This window comes from Schistocerca americana, chromosome 4, assembly GCF_021461395.2.
Source record: "Schistocerca americana isolate TAMUIC-IGC-003095 chromosome 4, iqSchAmer2.1, whole genome shotgun sequence".
Lineage (NCBI taxonomy): Eukaryota > Metazoa > Arthropoda > Insecta > Orthoptera > Acrididae > Schistocerca > Schistocerca americana.
The window spans coordinates 354,462,557-354,474,644 of NC_060122.1; the positions used below are offsets into that span (position 1 = coordinate 354,462,557).

At 42.2% G+C, this 12,088-nt stretch overlaps 1 protein-coding gene across 1 annotated transcript in view; it reads left to right on the forward strand.

The window, feature by feature from the left end:
* The window catches only part of LOC124612264 (irregular chiasm C-roughest protein), a 1,966,673-nt gene that overhangs the window by 345,237 nt on the left and 1,609,348 nt on the right, over positions 1-12,088 (forward strand). The window lies entirely within an intron of this gene.

A 12,088-nucleotide genomic window follows, 5' to 3' on the forward strand; every position in this document is an offset into this window, starting at 1 on the left:
TCTCTCTCACACACACACACACACACACACACACACACACACACACACACACACACACGATGTCCCTCACACTTTTCCGCTCCTCGGCTGCTCTTGGTCCCTCTTTCATTTTCCTTGACGTTCTCTCGGTGCCTGCAGTCTTGTGTGTTATTCCAGCGAGTCGTGAATTAGAACGAAGCATGAATGCCGGAAGCTCCACCGCGTAAGCTGCCAAAGGTTTGCAATGTGTCGAGAAGTCCCTTTTTTCGCAGCGATTCTCTTCATATTTCAATTTGTACTCCTCTCCAGCTTTCTGCTTCTTTCCCCTCGAAGTTTACCGCGATTTTGCTTCGAGTGCTTTGTAGGTATTTACAAAGTGTCGTGGTCACTTTCTGTATCTCTTAGCTTCAAGAAGAAAAATAGACGAGACCTAAAGCTACTTACGGCAAAGAAAGCGGTAGTGGAAAGTCTTTTACGCTGTAAACTTTTCAGACTTCCGTTTCTATCCAGCCCTGAAATAGAAATTTAATGTTCTCATTCCAATTTTAAAATATGACATTCATGTTTTACGTGCTACAGTCTTTTTCTGAAATAAAAAAATACGTCTGAAAATTGAGGCTTTTCCAAAGTTGAAAACATATTCTTAAGTACAATACGGTCATGTACCTAGCAGCAAGTACTCGACGGAAACCTATCATCATCACAGTCGAGAAAATCTTTTAGTACTGTATTTAATAGTCCATCTGTTACATTATTACTCTGCTATACACCAATAATCATTAAGTGAAATCGAAGTAAGCAAAATTTAAACACACTTTGAAATGGAATCTACTGGAAACTAACTCTAATTTCCATTTTCAAGACAGTGAAATTATTAAGACGTTAAAGAAACTAAGTTCATTTGCAAGTATCACGTAGTCCATAGCATAATACTTTCTTCCGTTTCAGTGTACAAGATGATGGACGATCAATGAAATATGGCTCCATTTTCCACGTGTTAGGTATACAACTCTAAAACCAAACTAAATTTTACTGACCATAGAATTCTGTGCCTCGAGATTTAACGATATATATTGCAAACAGACAGCTCCCAAATGTGTAGAAACAACAAAAACCGTAGGAAATCTCGGAAACTGGTTATGGTGACGTGGTCTCTAGTGCTAATCCCTTCATGTGATTCTAAAATCAGACATTAAATTAAAATACCGACCAAAAAACATAACGTGTTCCTAAGTACACTACCTTCTACGTACAACACTACTACTGGATGGCAAAATAACTAAACCTTCAAAGATGCATGTGACTTTTAGTTCAACTTGCCTTACTAAATGTTAGTATAATAATGTTGTCAAAGGACTAAATATTTTACTTTTCGGAGGCACTGCTGAGTCTTAATGTTACAGTCTATGATTTCCGACCATGTTGATGGATAACGGCACTTTATTTGTTTCCAACTAGTGACGACGACACTCTAACATTACTGAAAGATCAATACCAACTCTCGATGAAAATTTTCACCTTCCTGAATTATCATGTAGACAAAATAATACTGTTTCTACGACAAGCGATCGTTCTAAAGGAGTTAGTATTCCAGTTAGGCGGCGCTGAGATGAATTTTTTGGACTAATCAGTACTCCTCCTTGATGAGTTAACAAAGTGCACTGTGTACTGGACATTGGTATTGCTTTCATCAAATTTGTTCCCTTCCTACATTGCAATAAAAAAAAATGGTTCAAATGGCTCTGAGCACTATGGGACTTAACATCTGAGGTCATCAGTCCCCTAGAACTTAGAACTACTTAAACCTAACTAACCTAGGGACATCACACACATCCATGCCCGAGGCAGGATTCGAACCTGCGACCGTAGCGGTCGCACGGTTCCAGACTGAAGCGCCTTGAGCCGCTCGGCTACACCGGCCGGCTACATTGCAATACATTATCCATCATTTAGCACGGCGAGTGCATGATCCAGCCTGAGCAGGCGATCAGACAGTACTATCAAGGAAAACACAAGAAATGTACAGATTACTCAATGGTAACAAGTAGCCTGGTTCACCTGCAAACACTGAAGGGCGATATTTATCTTTAACACCGATGTTACGATGTTTCAGAGACTTCATTTTCAATATCTAACATCAATTTTTAACCTCACCTCATCATTTTCATCGAACATGCCTACTACGAGGTGATTCTCCCTCTGTTCTAATGACTGAGGAGAGTAATCAGCTTTGTCGGAACCCGTTAATATGATCATCGACTCCTCCACGTATTGGTAAGCATGTTAGAGATCTTTCAAGATTGAGTCAGCTCAGCTGTTAGAAGCGTGGTGTCCAGTGTTGGCTTTGATTTCTCCTTGTCACTACGATTCTAGTAAGCTGCTACACGTGTTAATGAATAAAGCGATGGGCAAAGCCATAAATCTATAGCTGTTTCGCATTACATGCTCGCAGAATCTTAGTAAATAAGGAAAAACGCCAGTAATGTAGTCAACTGCTACTTTATACGTTTACTGTTCCTATTTTAATGAGAGCTCGTTTTGCAGCTATTGCCAAAGGAAAATATTCTCGCCGTTCATGTTTGTCGGCCGTCTTTCGAAACAGCTGTGACGTGCGATACGGTACTTAATCACGTTTCGCTTATTTCCCAAAGGCACGTGAAGTGTGCGGTTAGTTTCGCAGTCGAAACATAACCAAGTTTAGTTAGACGAGTCAGCTTAAATTTCGTTTCGCAATTCCAGCTGGAGAGGACGTGTTACAGCACTCAGCAGATGCGATTAGGTTAGAAACGTTACACGGGGTGTAAGTACCTAGTTCACAGCACGAGATGGCAGTATGATTTAACGCCGTTCCTCACGACACTTCTAGTAATTAAGATTGCAAGCCGCAGAAAGGTACCTGTTCTTCTTGTCGCAGTCACATTCTGCCATCCGAAGACTGAAACAGCAACATGTTAAGACACGTTTTCACTAATACCTGCAATCTTGAAGCAACTATTTGTAGTGTAGACAAATATTTTAATAAATGTAGAGCGTTACAGTCTTCTTATTTCTTTGTTCAATCGCAGAGTTAATTACAACGCCGATGTCGCTAACGTTAACAAGAATATGTACTGAGTCGCGTGTTAGTTCGCGATATCGTTGATAAACGAAGTTACTATGTAATATTTGTTTTTATCAGATCAGCAAATTTATTGTGCTGCAGACTTTGAATAACATGTCGTACATCTTCGTGTAGGTTCGAGGATGATCTTCTACTTTAACAAAAGCCATTGCTTTTTATTAATTGATAGGCCTATACTGTTCACATGTTATTGAGATGTGCTAAATAAACAGAAAGTTGATGGAGGTCTGTACCTTTAATATTTATCGGGTTTAGTTTGTAATTAACAATAATTATTGCTCGTTTGGGGTTTCCATCGTTAGCCTGCCATAGTGTTGTCAACATTCGTTATCATGTGTATTGCTACAGTCAATTCCATTTACTCGTGCTCTTTCATAATTCTTCATTTACTGCAATTAAAGGATCATTTCATGATTTCCGACAACATAGATCAAATGATATAAAACGAAGACATTAATTTTATAAAGGAGATATCACATATTGTCTCAGTTAGACCACCTACCTGAGATGATTCTTAGAACAGCCATGCGAGCTGAGAAGGGATGTGCCCGCATCTCGTGGTCGTGCGGTAGCGTTCTCGCTTCCCACGCCCGGGTTCCCGGGTTCGATTCCCGGCGGGGTCAGGGATTTTCTCTGCCTCGTGATGGCTGGGTGTTGTGTGCTGTCCTTAGGTTAGTTAGGTTTAAGTAGTTCTAAGTTCTAGGGGACTGATGACCATAGATGTTAAGTCCCATAGTGCTCAGAGCCATTTGAACCATTTTTTGAGAAGGGATGATTGTATTTCTAAAGATTAACAAAGAAGAATTTTCAAAAAATGAAGTGGATATTTACCAGTATTGCGCTTTTCGAAGTGTGCTGCTGGCTTCTGCCTATAAGCATGTACCCGCCCTGCTTTGATTATTATGTAGAAAGGATAACTCAGTTTCATACAACTGCCGGATTGTTCAAAAATGGTACAAATGGCTCTAAGCACTATGGGACTTAAACATCTGAGATCATCAGTCACCTAGCCTTATAACTGCTTAAACCTAACTAAACTAAGGACATCCATGCCAGCGCAGGATTCGAACCTGCGACCGTAGCAGCAGCGCGGTTCGGACTGAAGCGCCTAGAACCACTCGGTCACAGAGGCTGCCGCCGGATTGTTATAGCGGGCTTACAGACACTAGTTACGCAAACAGTTATTTTTTTGAACAGTGGCTTCCTAGACCAACCTTACACTGTGCTTTCTTTCTGTCATGAAAAATGTCTCGGGCTGGTATATCACGCCGTAGGGAACGACTTTTCTTAGAGACAAAATGTTTGTCGGCGCTTTCTGGTTCAGAAAATGGTTCAAATGGCTCTGAGCACTATGAGACTTAACATCTATGATCATCAGTCCCCTAGAACTTAGAACTACTTAAACCTAACTAACCTAAGGACAGCACACAACACCCAGCCATCACGAGGCAGAGAAAATCCCTGACCCCGCCGGGAATCGAACCCGGAAACCCGGGCGTGGGAAGCGAGAACGCTACCGCACGACCACGAGATGCGGGCCGCTTTCTGGTGATGTTAGGCGTCTTAAATAATTGTCTGTGGCCCTGAGGTTTCAGGAAGTAGGCACTCTGCTGCATGTGATGCGTGAAAGGCGGTAGACCGAGCTTTTACGAGCGCTGTTCGGAAAGTAAGATCCGATCGATCGTGAAATGGAAATTACAGTGAAAATCCGAGGAATCTTTGCATAAATGTGCTTAACAGTGTCTCTAGTATGCCCGTCGCTAGCGTCACGTCGCTCATTTCAGTTGTGAGCGCACAGTGAGCACGCAAATACGCTCAGAAAGTAGCGTCTCTCGCCTGATATGATTGCCTGTGAGAGATTTCGCCGGATTTCATGCAGTCCGTACAACGTAACCGTCATGCCTTTCCTTCTTTTTGACAATTCTCGGCCACACTCTGCAGGAATAATGAGAACGTTCCTGCTGCGTTTTTAATGGGAAGCGTGTCACCAGCCATCATACACTCCAGACTTGGCTCCCTCTGATTTTCATCTCTGCTGACATTAGCCGCTGGTTATGAAGACAACATTTTAACACAGATAACGAGCTGCGGATCTGCGTAGAGAATTGGCAGAAAGCACAGGCGGCTGCCTGCCTGCTATGACGAGTGTATTGTTGGTACAGTGCTACGACAAATGTCTCAGTTGGAGCGGCGACTGTGTAGACAAGTGATTTTCACTGTAGTTTCCATTTCATGACCGATCTGACCTTAATTTCCGAATATCCCTAGTAAAATGTATTTCTCCGCCTAGAGATACTCATTCTTAAGGTTTTCTATTTACTGTGGTAGGCAGTGCTCAGATATAGCACATTTGGTTAGTAGGCCCTGCTGCTCAGGTTCAGTCTCGTTGCCGCAGCGCCGGCGAATTCATTAAAACGACCTTAACGGCAATTGCTCATGAGAGTGTATATTTTTCTTCGATTGCTCACTTGGATCAGCTTTCCTAAACGTGTGACAGGTACTTGTACTCATTGTGTACTTTCGTTCCTGATGTTACATTGGTACTGTAGTATTTATACATGGTAAAGAAAAATTCACGCACTCGGACTTCGCAGCGCGATTGCTCACATATAGGCACTACAAAAATGTCTCTCACAAATAGTCCCGTTGGAGGTTCGAGTCCTCCCTCTGGCATGGGTGTGTGGGTGTGTTTGTTCTTAGGATGATTTAGGTTAAGTAGTGTGTAAGCTTAGGGACTGATGACCTTAGCAGCTAAGTCCCATAAGATTTCACACACATTTGAACATTTTTTTCCTCTCTCAAAATGTCGTCCTGCGCATATTTCTGGCAGTAAATGGACGTTAAAGATCGTAAATATGGCAACGCAGTAATCACGTCTATAGTAACTACCTTTGTCACGATAAAGCAGTAGTGCTGTGCAGCTTGTGCAGTGGATAGCGTTTCGGGTTAGCGTGCAGGAGGTCGAGGTTCGCGTCTCGGTCGTAGATTATTTGTTTTTATTTGCTAAAAGTAGTATACGTGGCATGGTATCTGGCGTATTAATCGTCAAATAGCCATTACAGTAGATGTTCTACAAAACATTTGCAGGTACATGTTATGAACACAGAAGTGGAAATAAGGTCGTTTTCATTGGTAAGCTTTTAAAGAAAACTTTTGTATGTCGTGGTGGACGAGAACTATTTCGCACAACTGCATCTACTAGATTCCAGACTTGTTTTGTGTATTCCCTCACCCAGTGGTCCCATCGATTGACACCAACACAGTTCTTGCCACGTTCAGGTCCATTTCAATCCGTCAAAGCCTTACGTCACCAGTAGGGCTAGCTAAGCGCTTTGCAAATAATTTCGATGGGACCATTGGGGGGAGTGTACACAGAAAGCTGGCTTGGAATATAGTAGTTGCAGTGGTGCGAAACAATTCGCGTCCACGATGTTGGAAAGGCTACTGTAAAAGATGACCAATAAAAACGTTTGTACTTCCACTTATGTGTTCGTAGTACATAATTGCAAATGCTTTCTAGAAGACCCACTGTGATCGATGTAAGACGATTAAGACGCTAGATACCGTACCACACAGACTAATTTTAGCTAATAAAGCCAAATATGCCTGGACCCAGAATCGAACCCTCGATCTCCTGCCAACCCAAAACGCTATCCACTGCAACAACTGCAGAAAATTGCTGTATCTGCTGGCAGAGGTAGTTACCGTACGTGTGCCCGCATCTCGTGGTCGTGCGGTAGCGTTCTCGCTTCCCACGCCCGGGTTCCCGGGTTCGATTCCCGGCGGGGTCAGGGATTTTCTCTGCCTCGTGATGGCTGGGTGTTGTGTGCTGTCCTTAGGTTAGTTAGGTCTAAGTAGTTCTAAGTTCTAGGGGACTGATGACCATAGATGTTAAGTCCCATAGTGCTCAGAGCCATTTGAACCATTTTTTTACCGTACGTGTGATCACAGTGTTGCCACATTGCCAACCTTTAACATCCATTTCCTGCCCGAAATGTGCGCAGGACGAAATTTTGTGACATATTTTTGTATTGCCAGTACTTGCAAGCGCGCGAATTCTTCTCGATCCTATATAACCTTTTTTTTCTAATTTTAAATTTTGTGTTAATTTTATCCGCAGTTATCTGATGATGATTATTCGAAATAAATATTTAGCTATTAGTAAGTTTCCAAGGAATCCAAGGAATTACTAGATGACGATTCTGAATGGTCGCATGCCTTAGAAAGGGCTGACTTTATCACTAAAGTGAAAGAATATTTCAAATTGTACCTTTCGAAAATGGGAGTGCCACGAGAGCGTTAACACTGTATCGCGTTATTTCCATCAGTCAACGATGCACCAAGATCAACAGGAACAAAAAAATGGCTTTGAGCACTATGGGACTTAACTTCTGTGGTCATCAGTCCCCTAAAACTTAGAACTACTTAAACCTAACTAACCTAAGGACATCACACACATCCATGCCCGAGGCAGGATTCGAACCTGCGACCGTAGCAGTCCCGAACAGGAACAAAAGCAAGTAGAAAATACGTAAGATATGGCTGTTGAATAAAAAAAAAAATAAAAAAAAATCGAGCGTGTGTAGAGAAACGCCGCTCTTCCTGAACTGTGTGTGACTTGTTTAACGTGAGTGGTCAAGCAACGACTTTTCCTTTTGCAAAGGTAGAGTTCCTCCGGCGGGGCGTATTTTTGGGCATTTTTGCCATCGGCCACCCTTTTATCGCACTTCGGAAGGCCCCGCCACGAGCGTACGTTTGTTTATTCATTTCGATTTGCAGCGGGGGTAACGCAGCGTCGCGACTTTGGCGCGTAGCCTGCGGGCCGGCAGTAAATTCTTGCAGTAAAAACAAAGTTTTATCGGCGGCGCGGCGCCTGCGCCCGGGGCATCGGTGTGTTTACAAGCACGATACGCTGGCGCGACCTGGCGACAGGCGTCGTACGCGGCAACTGCAAACTGGCTGTATCGAATCCGGCGCAGGGAGCCGGCTGCGGACTCAATCCACCCCCACACGGCGCGTTCTTCGCCTCGTGGAACAACAGCGGGTATTGGCCCTGCGGAGCACCCGTCGGTGCAGCGAGAACCACCACCTAGGCTCACCCGTTTCGCTTCCTTATCTTGATGTACCCTTCACCGTACAGTTCCCTTAGATTACGGCCTTCTACGTTTTTTATCCATTTTTTTTATTTTTCTTCGTTTTGGATGTAATGAAAGTACGAAGTTGTCTCGACTTCCTGTTTTTCCTTTTCCTCTATTTCCTCTTAATTTTTTCTTCATTTTCTGAAGTCTACTCACGGCCTGCTCCGTCTTCTCTGAAGCCATCTATTCCCCGATAGCCCTAAGTATCACTTTCCTATGGGAAAAGAAATGGAAATATCGTGTGGCGAGGGCCTTCCGTCGGGTAGACTGGTCACCTGCTGCAAGTCGTTTTAGTTGATGCTACTTCGGTGACTTGCGTATCGATGGGAATGATATGATGAAGAAGACAACACAGCACCCAGTCCCTGAGCGGAGAAAATCTCCGACTCAGCCGAGAATCGAACCTGGACCACTTGTCATGGCAGTCTTTTTTTTTTCTTTTTTTTCTGATCTTAGTTGTTCGTTAATGTTCGCTGCATTTCTCCGGGGCGGACGTCCCATGATACCTGTTCAAGTTGATCGTTGATCCGTTCACTCAGTATTTTTATTACATCGGGTAGCTAACCCTCTGACAGAACACGCTGAGCTACCGCGCCGGCAAAGACACTATCCTGTTACTTTATATCTGATTACATGTTTAACTAAATTGTGTTGCTCCGTTCTGTTGACATACTTTTTTAGTTTTATGAATCATTATTTTTATCAATTATAAAGCGTGTGTTCCTCTCTTATAATGCTGTTGTGTATCTGATCTCTGAATCTACCACCTTTAATTTTCCTTAAAAATTTCATGTCAGCCGACTGTGTTCTGACATCCTGCGAAGTGTAACAGTGGTGTAGTATATCCTTTCCCTCCAGTGTGGACGTATTTTAAATTTAAATAAGAAAGTAAAATGTTAACGAAGGAAAACATGTCACATTGACAAAGAAAATATATAGTTATGAAAAATACAGGTAAGGCATTGACGCTTGTACTGTTCTTGTGGCATAAAATGATTATATAAGAGATTATTTCTTTACTCATACGAATTTCGCAACAGGCGCAGAAGTCGTTGTTGGAAAGTAGCAAACTTGGTGACAAAAGACTGTGTCATTATCAGCTGTCAATGCGAAGGAATAGTCTGCATGAAAATAACAATTACAATTGGACTTCGCTGAAAAGATAAACTGCAGGTTCCACTTACAAATGTTGAAATATGGCACTCGGTAGTTGCGTCACCAAATTGACTACTTCCAGTCAAAATATTTCACTTCAGTGCACTCAACTACCAAAATAAAGTCATAAATCACTTAAAGGTTGCTATTATTTACAATAGAATTCGTAATATAAGAATGATACAAACTTCTAGCACTGAGGGTCGAAGAAGAAGAAGAAGGAAGACAGAAAATCACTCCTGTTATTTTTTTAACATAAGAGAGAGAAAATTTCGTAGGCAGTTAAGTCTACGGAATACAGATCATACTCCGAGATATAATCTTATCGGTAAAATTGTTGAAATACAATGATTTGCTAATGTGGTTAGCACACTGGACTCGCATTCGGGAGGGTGAGGGTTAAAATCCTAGTACAGGCATCCACATTTTGGTCTTTCCATAATTTCCCTAAATCGCTGCAGGCAAATACCTTCATGGTTCCTTTGAAAGAGCAGGGCCGATTCCATCCTTCATTGTTCTTCTTTCTTTCCTTTCTTAGTACCTAAGATTAGTATCCATATGTTAGAAAGGGAGTAGCTAGTAGATTGTAAAATTTTAGCTTTATGTCATTCGTTGCCTTGTCGGCCAGGTTCCGGTGTATAGTGTCACTTATCAGTTGAAACTTATTTAATTTATTACTGGCGTTCTCATATATATAGCTAACAGGCAGTCTAATGGCTGAAAATGTGACTCGTTTCATGAGCGCTAGGATGCAACACTCTCTTAATTGCAAACTAATGAGGAAAGGAATTTCGGCTACGGTAATTCAAGGAAATTCCCCAAAACCTGAATCAGGATGAGTTGACACACCGCATAGGCATAGTTTGTGTTGGATTTGGCACCGAAAGCTGCGTTTTACAAGTCCTAAGTTTTGATGTTATGGTGGCAGTTGCCCAGACGTCGTTGTAAGGAAATATGTTAAGCGATATAGGTGGCTTTATACACTCAGGAAGAGAATCAGAATGACTGGACACAGATTTGTTTCTCAGTCTTCCCTAATACGACGTTTCCAGGACTTCGCTTTACGTCTTTCTGTCAGAAATAAAAAATATTATGGTCAGTTTGTGTTTTTATTTAACTCTCGTAACTGTCTTCCAAGGCCATATTCAGAGAGCAACAATAGTTATTTGGGTTTTTCTTAAGAAATAAATTAATTGTATCGTACTGATATGAAATGGCTAAATCTGTGGAGATGAAACCATCGCACTGTTCGAAAAACGTAGGCGGTAACTTCAGTAACAATGAAGTTTTGAGTCTGACGTGGAGGCGTGCTCAGGTAGTCTAATGATTCAGATAACTATTCGTGCCAAGCAGAAAATCCAAGTAATTGTCACGATATGGCACTGATTTTCAGTTTTCAGACGTACTTACAACATGTTACTTACATTCCTCCTGTTTATACATTTAGGTCTGTAATATACCACCATTGATACGGCGTGTGTGTTTTGTTTGAGTTTCTGTTTTTATGTAGGGCTGTAGGTGGTTCCACACAACAGTAGGTATCCATTCCATGACGTGTAGCTCTTCTGTAGTCACATTACCGTAGAGTGATGAAAATAGATTAACACTAACGAGTGGTACTGGTATTCAAATTTCGTAAGGAACGGAGCCTCGTCAGCACGTCATATGAAATTAACCGATCACTTTGCACATTTTTACATTATCCGAAATTGCTACTCTTGTTAATCACCGAGGCATTAAAAGATGAACGAATTCATACGTTAGGGGTTATTCGGTGAGACTAGGTGAGGGAAGTACGCCACGGTAGCCATAAAGCGGTGGGTTTGCCCTCCGTATGTAGATCTCCGCCCAAGTGTTACTGCACGTGCATTATTCAGGTCCGTACCGGAGACGAACCATTCCGGTGACCATCGAATACATTTGGCCCCACTGAGAAACGAGCTCTGGAGGGAAACGCGGAGGCTCTGAAAAATACATGAGCGCGCTATGGCTTCGGATGGGACAGCCGGGGGAAGCGGAACGGCCGAGACCGCAACTCAGCTGGTGTACTGGGAGGCATTAGCGGACGATCTGCCCTGCAGCTGAGTGAGCCCGAGGCCGCCGTCCCGACTTCCCCCCTGTTTACAGAAATTGCTTCTTATGTTACATATGACGGAATGCACAACGCAGTGCATCACAGTTTTCTATTTACACTCAGCCGTCTTTCGTGTGATTGTATGCCGTTCACGGTCTCTTGGCATCGTATAAAAACTGACACGGTCTGACGAAATTATGAAACAGTCAAAATGATCGTGATTACGCATTCACCTTCCGCTACTTTCCGGATTTTTGAACCTGTTTTTTCTGAAGCTGCATTTACGTTTTTTTCACCCCCTCCACTTCTGTAAAGTTCACAAAAGAAATAAAACTGTACATTAATCTGTCCCGCACTCAGCACAGTGTTTTTCTTTATCCATTTATTTTAAATGTAGTCTGTGGGTCTTACCAATCGTGTGCAGGTAAATTGTATTTCAAATTTACAAAAAAGAATTATTTTCCATCTATAATGACCAAGAAAAAAACAATCAGTATAAATGGTCAGAGATTATATTTAACATTAAAGCCAAACAATGCTAATCCTTTATATTTCTTATTTCTCTTATTGTTTTTAATAGGTGAAACGATAAAGCAGCAGTAACAGCCTTGCGGTCTTCCA